At 37.4% G+C, this 9,156-nt stretch overlaps 1 pseudogene; it reads right to left on the minus strand.

Moving 5' to 3' along the window:
• Positions 1-4,569: 4,569 nt before the first annotated feature.
• On the minus strand, positions 4,570-5,354 carry LOC102987331 (ras-related protein R-Ras2-like; annotated as a pseudogene).
• Positions 5,355-9,156: the final 3,802 nt, after the last annotated feature.

A 9,156-nucleotide genomic window follows, 5' to 3' on the forward strand; every position in this document is an offset into this window, starting at 1 on the left:
TAACTGACAAGGGATAGGTTAACAGGAAAAGAGATGAGGTCTACTTAAGCCTACACACAGAACTACTCAGTAATAGGTAACTCACTCAACAGACTGGGATAAAAACTTTATACGCCAGATTAACAAAGGGGTGGTGATGGTGGTAGTTAGGGCTTCAGTAGGAAGATAGGGAAGGTTCTGTGGGACTTTTTGATGCTAATGGCTATGGGTAGTCTGCCTCCATACAGGCACCTAAATACATTGGAAACACCCATGGTTGCGGGGAGGGAAGGAGGTTAATGGCAGCTGTATATTCTGAAAGCTATGTTTGTGTCAGATAAAGGGACTTGAGATAAGATTTCTTCCTGTATCTTCTTTAGCTCAAATGTTTTTACTTTAAAATCAACCCTGGGGGTCTGAGCGGTTCCCCACATTTCCCTCACCGGAAACATCCCTAGAAGTTTAAAAAAAAAAAAAGAGGCTACGTTGATGGCTATGGGAAGAGATTTGGATTTGAAGTTGCAGGGAAAGAGATACACAGAGGGAGAAGAAAACAAAGATGAATGGTTGGAGCAGCTTCTGAGTCCACAGGGATTTCTAGACGTTGGATTTTGAAGCACCTTTAGTGAGGATGGTAGTGGCAGTGTTATAGCCATGGCTATTTCCTGGAGCAGAGCATGGAAGATGCAGGTGTTCCAGTGAATTTTCTGAGTGGTCCACACTGTTGTGGTGATAAATCCTTTGAAGTTATAATACTTCAGCTTCAGCTTGCAGGGCTTTAGGAAAAAGGCAGCTTTGGTTCTCAGTGATGCCAAGTCAAGAGAGTGAGAGAAAAATTTAATTACCAACAAAATGTGTAAGATAGCAGGTAGAATTCACAGAGATGAAAAGTAGCTTTAAGACAATGAACGGGACTCAAATCTGGTAACATACAAGGGTAGGTTATTATTTTCCACTGAAACATACAATTTCTTTCTACAACCACCCCCATTTTAATAAAAATTTATTTTATTTATTTATTTTTGGCTGCACTGGGTCTTCGTTCCTGTGCGTGGCTTTCTCTAGTTGTGGTGAGCGGGGGCTGCTCTTCGTTGCGGTGCGCGGGCTTGTCATTGCAGTGGCTTCTCTTGTTGCAGAGCACGGGCTCCGGGCACGCGGGCTTCAGTAGCTGTGGCACATGGGCTCAGTAGTTGTGGCTCACGGGCTCTAGAGTGCAGGCTCAGTAGTTGTGGTGCACGGGCTTAGTTACTCCGCAGCACGTGGGATCTTCCCGGACCAGGGCTCGAACCATGTCCCCTGCATTGGCAGGCGATTCTTAACCACTGTGCCACCATGGAAGCCCCTACAATCACCCCCATTTTGAGCAAAGATTATCAGAGTAAGATTACTCTTGTTTCCAAAATAAATCTTGTCTCATTAAATTTGGCCTGATCATTTACATAAGTGCAGCAAGATTGGTAATTGGACTATATAGGCCTTTTAAAGTTTGCTTGGCTGGAACTTTTATAAGGAACCTCAGATTGGACCTTTAAATGCCTCCTGATGCTTGTAAGCCAAGGCATGAACTTATCAGACTTCATCTGCAGTATTTATAGATTTGGTGATTTCCTTTCTTCTTGAGGTTCCCAAAATATTCTAAAGTTCCTGGGCCTGCCGGAAAGTGACTTTCCCTACTCACCTATAAAGGACGGGAAGTCTGTAAGCCAGGTACCAGGCCAGTTTTTCCAGAACAGTTTTGTAAACATTGGCTTCATAAAGCAATCTTAATTCCTGAAAACTATTTGGTCATAGATGATTCTGTGCACATGAATCTCAAATATGACATTCCAGTTACAGCCTTGGTGATACACCCAATTTTCTCAATTATGTCCTGTTACAAAGAGAACAGATTCTTATTGAACTTATGCAAGCAACTATATTGCAATGAGAATAAAAATATCCAATAAGAGTTTCTGAATTCTGGAGGGATCAGTTAGGGAAAAAAAGATAAATGTTTCTTTTCAGTTTGCAAAGATATAATCTTCTTAATTGTTGTGAGTTATAGATAGCTTAGGAGAAAACAGAAAAGGGGTTCCTTATATCCAGAAAAACAAAACATCTCAGAACAAGCAATATTCCCAACAAATAAACAAAAAAATCCATAAAAATTATAATCATTTTTCATTTGCTCATTCAGTCCCACTTAATAATTCTTGTTCCGCTTGAAACTGGCTTAGCAGTTTTGCGAAGTCATCAGCTCCACCACTAGAATTCTGGAAATCCTTAGTGGTATGATCTCAAATTTATTTAAGCAATGCCATCAGAAGCCTGTACCCCGGAGTACCTTAGGTCATAGACCTTCCTGTGGTTCTCTGAGACATCCCTTTTGTTGAAGACAAAAGTATTCCGGCCTGTAGCTGATTGCAAGAGCTTATAGGAAAGCATCAGAATAACAGAATCACTATCTGTGAATGACAAAAAACTTAAAATGGCCACTGTTAAAGTTTGATGAGAATTCATTATAAAAAATAATGCAGTTGACAAATTTGGTTGTTTCTGTGACACATATTCTCTTAGGATAATAACTGAAATTATGACTGATAACATTCTATCAGGACATATCATAGACAATGAGGGCATTGACAAATTTCTAGGAACTTCATAGAATTTCTCAAGTACTTATATCAATAACATTTAGGCATACCAGTATAACCTAGGGAAGGTTAAGCACCTCTTCCCATTTGACGATGCTTCCGTGCAACTTAACTTATGACATAAACTTAACTAGTTAAACATCTCCCTTTTCACAGGGTGAGAGGACAAACCCTTTGAGATTTTCCAGGGACCCCGTGGAAAGTCTCAAAGTCAGTTCCAGGTCAAAACGACTTCATTTAGAATTTGATTTTGGGAAGCTGTCCAAAACGTCAGCAGGTTTGAACATCTGATTAAATAGGATCACAGGTCAGTTTTTATTTAAGAAAAAAAGACTTGGTCTTCTTAAATAATCAAAAACATGGTTAAAGTACTGGAAATCATTCCAATAAGACACAGAATCTTTGCTTCCTAAGTAGATGACTTAAAAGGTAAAGAGAACCTTTTTTTACAATCTCTTATTAAGAACAAACCAGTAATCCAAGAAACTCTGTCTTTTTAAGGGAGAGAAAACCAAACTCTAATTTTGTATCAATACATTATTGATATTAAAACAATACTGACATTATAAAACTTACAGTAAATCCATTCAGTCTTAGCCAGCCTGACCACATGAGATAAGATTCTCTCTCTGTGTCCCACGACATCGCCCCACCCCCCAACCTGTAAAACTTCCTATATTTATTCATTTTTGTCTCTTTTTTCTTTTTTCTTCTGGAACAATCTTTGTGTGTGTGTGTGTGTGTGATAACAGAGCAATTTTAATTCTAGCACCTGAAGCTATACAAGGAGATGCTTTATAAACCTCATGGAACTGTTGTAGGCATTCAATAAAGTGACAACTCACAATGCCACTTAGTATCTCAAAATCAGGAACATACTTTTGAATTGTTTAAACACAATGCACAGAATGAAAAACAAAATCAGAAGTCACCCACAGTTATACTAATTGTCAATTAAAAGTTTTACCACTTACTACTTGATATAGCCGTCAGTATCTAGTAGGGGATATTGGAAGTGACTTCAGATTCTCATCCTGTCGTACTCTATTGGGAAGGTTTCTTGAGTAGCTATGTGACTGGCCAAAGGTGGGTACAACCAGGACCAGAACAGCATGTAAGGTTCTACCACAGTTTCTGTCGTTTTCACTTTTTTTCCTTTGTCAGCTAAAAGTGAACAGTGAGAATTAAATACTTATCTTTACATATACACGAGGTATGCTGTGAGAGCCTATTTGCTTACAAACATATAAAAATACTTGTTAACTAGTTTGATGAGAAAATAACGTATAAAAGTATATAGCAAAATGTTAATAATCTCTGACCCTGGAAAGATCAATTCCATATTTTATATTATAAACAAAAAGTTTTAGTTTTTTTGAATCCCTTACCCAGAAATACTTGAAAAGGAAGACAGACAGAAATTATTTATTTTTACTCTCAACATGGCTGTGAAAAGAGTTAAATTTAAAAACCAAGAACACTAAAATGCCTAAGTCCAGAATGAGTCCAAATATTTGGCCACATAGAATATTATATTTAGGAATAATAGTAAAGGCTTTACATGCAGTTTTTAACCTATAAATACAATAGGCATTTTGGTATTTTGGCCACTCTAAAACAAAGGCTATAGCATCAGTAAAGGTCTGAGATGTCTCACTTTTGTGAATTCAATTCAGTGTATTTAAGGTTAACTAAAGTTGACATCAAAGTTTTTAGAGATAGGCAAAAATTCACATTAAAAAAAAACTCCCTAAGTTTCTATTTAGAGTAACAGTAGGCGATATGATTCCAGAAGTTAAAAGTTATTTCACAACCTATGACTTCAGCTTGGCAAACAGCTTAGGTTCCAAAGCTGATTCATCCTTATTAAAAGTAAGCCCTTAAAAAAAGAATGTGTCTGTATATATAGATATCCACTTTAAAGGAATCAATCTTTGAAGCAGCCTTAGTGTTTCCTTTAAATCTGTCTTGAATGACCATTGGATTAGCTTCATGGAAAGGATTAGCCAGCTTCTTGGTCTAAGGCTACCACGGTGATCATTTATCTAAGGCTAGAAAGGTACCAACGTGATGTAAACTGTAAGGAGAGAAGGAGAAGATGAGGACTTTTCCTGGCAGTTTGTAGCTAAAATTCAAGGGATTCTTAGAAAATGACACAGTGGCAGTCTTTCTTGTCTTTTTCTTTCCGTGTTGGTTCTGGTGAAGGAGGACATTCCTGCTCTTGAAATTTCCGTATAACCTGGACAAGCTAATGGAAAGCTTGATCTACATTCATCCTAATCTTTGCTGACACCTTCATGTATGTTACCTTAAGTTGTCGTGCTAACTGCCGTCCTTCTTCCTACGTTACGTGTCTCTGATGATCCAGATCTGCCTTATTACCAATTAAAGTCATTAGAACTCATCATGATCCTTTACTCAAAACTGCCTCTATCTGTGACTGAAAAGACCAACAGGAAACCCTTGCCAGTTCTCATATACTGTTCCCTCATAGCTCCAAAATCCTCTTGTCCCGCTGTATCCAGAATATCTAGCCGGGCTGCCCGGTCGTCTGTCACGCACTGTTTTGTGTAGGAATCCTCGACGGTTGGATCATAATCCGTTACAAAATAGGACTGGATGAACTGGATGGTGAGCGCCGACTTGCCGCGCCGCCCCCGCCGACCACCATGAGCCGGTACTTCTCTTGGCCGGAGCCGTTCCGCCAGCCGGCCGCGGCCATGGGGACGCCGCCGAGCCCAACCCAGCCACGCCGAGCCGCTGCCCGCCCTAGGCCCGGCTCCGGGGACTTGTGCAGCCGGCGGGCCGCAGGCAAGCGGCCGGGCGGGGGTCCCGGGCGCCGGGAGCTGCTGGAGGGCCCGTCTGGGCGGCAGCGCGGCGCCCAGGCATCCTGACTGAGGCGCGGAGAAGCGAGGTGACCGCAGCGGCGAGGGGCTGCAGCGGCCGGGGGGCGCACTCCAGCACACGTCTTCGCAGTGCCAGTGGAACAATCTTTAAACAACTACTTTTGGACAGAATTACTCTTTTCGTTTTCTTAACAAATACAATCCTACATTCCTTGAATACTTCGCATTCAGAGTTTTCTTCTTCACCCTTATTATTTCTAGTAGCTTCATTTACATATATTGATTATAATTTTGAACCCTTACTAACCTTTATTTCCCAGAGAAAACTAGGAAGTAGACAATTGTGAACTGTCATAGACCAGCATTGTGTAGTAGATTAGCAAATTTATCAATACATCATCTCACAGTTTCTAGAGACTTATGCTGCCCTCATAGTACAATTTCTCAATATGACAAAAAGATTATCTTTGTTCATAGAACCAAATGTCTTTAGTTTCCTGTATAAATAAGAAGTCAAAATAGATAAACTTAAAGCTATGTTTAGTAATTAATGTTTCAGTATTTTATATTATTTGGAAATGATCTAGATATTTAATGGATATCTATTATTTGACTTTGTATAACTCTAAGGTTTCAAGTTACCAAAAAGATTTTGGAAAGTACTTCTAAGCAGACATATAATAAAACAATTCTTGTTGAAATAAAATTTGTAAGAGCAATGATTTAATTTGATTAAAATAAAATCTCTAAGGAATCTTGCTCCCTGACTTCAGACTATACTACAAAGCTACAGTAATGAAAACTGTATGGTGCTTGGCACAAAAACAGACACATATATCAATGGAACAGGATAGAAAGCCCAGAAATAAACCCACTCACTATGGTCAATTAATCTATGAAAAAGGAGGCAAGAATAAACAATGGAGAAAAGACAGTCTCTTCAATAAGTGGTGCTGGGAACACTGGAGAGCTACATGTAAAAGAATGAAATTAGAACATTCTCTAACACCATATACAAAAATAAACTCAAAATGGACCTAAACGTAAGGCCATATACTATAAAACTCCTAGAGGAAAATATAGGCAGAACACTCTTTGACATAAACTGCAGTCATATTTTTTTTTGGATCTGTCTCCTAGAGTAATGGAAACAAAAGCAAAAATAAACAAATGGGGCTTAATTAAACTTAAAAGCTTTTGCACAACAAAGGAAACCATAAACAAAACGAAAAGACAACCTACAGAATGGTAGAAAATATTTGCAAACAATGCGACCAACAAAGGATTAATTTCCAAAATACACATCTTATATGGCTCACTATCAAAAAAATAAATAACTCAGTCAAAAGAAAAAAAGGGGCAGAAGACCCAAATAGACATTTTTCCAAAGAAAACATATAGATGACCAGCAGGCATATGAAAAGATGCTCAACACTGCTAATTATTAGAGAAATGCAAATCAAAACTACCTTGAGGTATCACCTCACATCAGTCAGAATGTCCATTATCTATAAATACTAAATTCTGGAGAGGGTGTGGAAGAAAGGGAACCCTCTTCCACTGTTGTTGAGAATATTGGTGCAGTCACTAGGGAGAACAGTATGGAGGTTCCTTAAAAAACTAAAAATAGAGTTACCATATGATCAGTCATATTTTTTTTTGGATCTGTCTCCTAGAGTAATGGAAACAAAAGCAAAAATAAACAAATGGGGCTTAATTAAACTTAAAAGCTTTTGCACAACAAAGGAAACCATAAACAAAACGAAAAGACAACCTACAGAATGGTAGAAAATATTTGCAAACAATGCGACCAACAAAGGATTAATTTCCAAAATACACATCTTATATGGCTCACTATCAAAAAAATAAATAACTCAGTCAAAAGAAAAAAAGGGGCAGAAGACCCAAATAGACATTTTTCCAAAGAAAACATATAGATGACCAGCAGGCATATGAAAAGATGCTCAACACTGCTAATTATTAGAGAAATGCAAATCAAAACTACCTTGAGGTATCACCTCACATCAGTCAGAATGTCCATTATCTATAAATACTAAATTCTGGAGAGGGTGTGGAAGAAAGGGAACCCTCTTCCACTGTTGTTGAGAATATTGGTGCAGTCACTAGGGAGAACAGTATGGAGGTTCCTTAAAAAACTAAAAATAGAGTTACCATATGATCCTGTAATACCACTCCTGGGCATATATCCAGAAAAGATGAAAACTCTAATTCGTAAAGGTACATGCACCGCAATGTTCATAGCAGAAAAATTTACAATAGCTGAGACATGGAAACAATCTAAGTGCCCATTACAGATGAATGGATAAAGAATATGTGGTGTATATACACAATGGAATATTACTCAGCCATAAAAAAGAATGAAATAACGCTATTTGAAGCAACATGGATGGACCCAGAGATTATCATACTAAGTGAAGTAAGTCAGAAAAAGATGAATGTCATATGATATCACTTATATGTGGAATCTAAAAAAATGATATAAATGAACTTATTTACAAAACAGAAACAGATTTACAGACATAGAAAACAAACTTATCATTACCAAAGGGGAGGAGGAGGGAGGGATAAATTAGGAATTTGGGATTAATAGATACACACTACTATATTTCAAATAGATAAACAACAAGGACCTACTGTATAGCACAGGGAACTATATTCAATTTCTTGTAATAACCTATAACGGAAAAGAGTCTGAAAAAGAATATATATATATATACACACACACATATATATCTTTGAATCACTTTGCTGTACACCTAAAACATTGTAAATCAACTATACTTCAATTAAAAAAAATACTCAGCCATAAAAAGGAAAGAAATTGTGCCATTTGCAGAGACATGGATGGACCTAGAGACTGTCACACAGAGTGAAGTAAGTCAGAAAGAGAAAAAACAATATCGTATACTAATGCATATATGTGGAACCTAGAAAAATGGTATAGATGAACTTATTTGCAAAGCAGAAATAGAGACACAGCCGTAGAGAGCAAATGTATGGATACCAAGGCGGGTAGGGGGGTGGGGGATGGATTGGGAGATTGGGATTGCCATATATACACTACTATGTATAAAACAGATAACTAATGAGGACCGACTGTATAGCACAGGGAACTCTACTCAGTGCTCTGTAGTGACCTAAATGGGAAGGAAATCCAAAAAAGAGGGGATATATGTAGACGTGTGGCTGATTCACTTTGCCGTACAACACAAACTAACACAACATTGTAAAGCAACTATACTCCAATAAAAAAAAAAATCTATAAGTTTTATAATCTTAAACATATAGTAAATAATAGCTTATTTGATTAGTAAACCCAAGTAGTCTGAAAATACGTTTGTATCATAATGCTGATAACTCAGAAGAAACAGTTGTTTTTATCATTAAACAAATGATATTAAACTAGTCTCATTTACTAAAGATTTACCCAAATCATGTGAATTTGAAAAAAATTTAGATTTCTGAGTTTTAGGAATATTTCATTTATATATTTTTATTTTTCTCTAAGCCAATTAAAGTAGAACTCTTTTAAGGAATTTTATAAATTAATTTGGCTATACCATCCAGGGGTAAGAAAATACCACATATACATATTACATACATAGACAGACATAAGCATACATGCAGACACAAATAGAGACCTTATAGCTTTCATAGTAATCCAAAATTTATTAGTT

The sequence above is a fragment of the Physeter macrocephalus genome, chromosome 8 (genome assembly GCF_002837175.3).
Source record: "Physeter macrocephalus isolate SW-GA chromosome 8, ASM283717v5, whole genome shotgun sequence".
NCBI lineage: Eukaryota > Metazoa > Chordata > Mammalia > Artiodactyla > Physeteridae > Physeter > Physeter macrocephalus.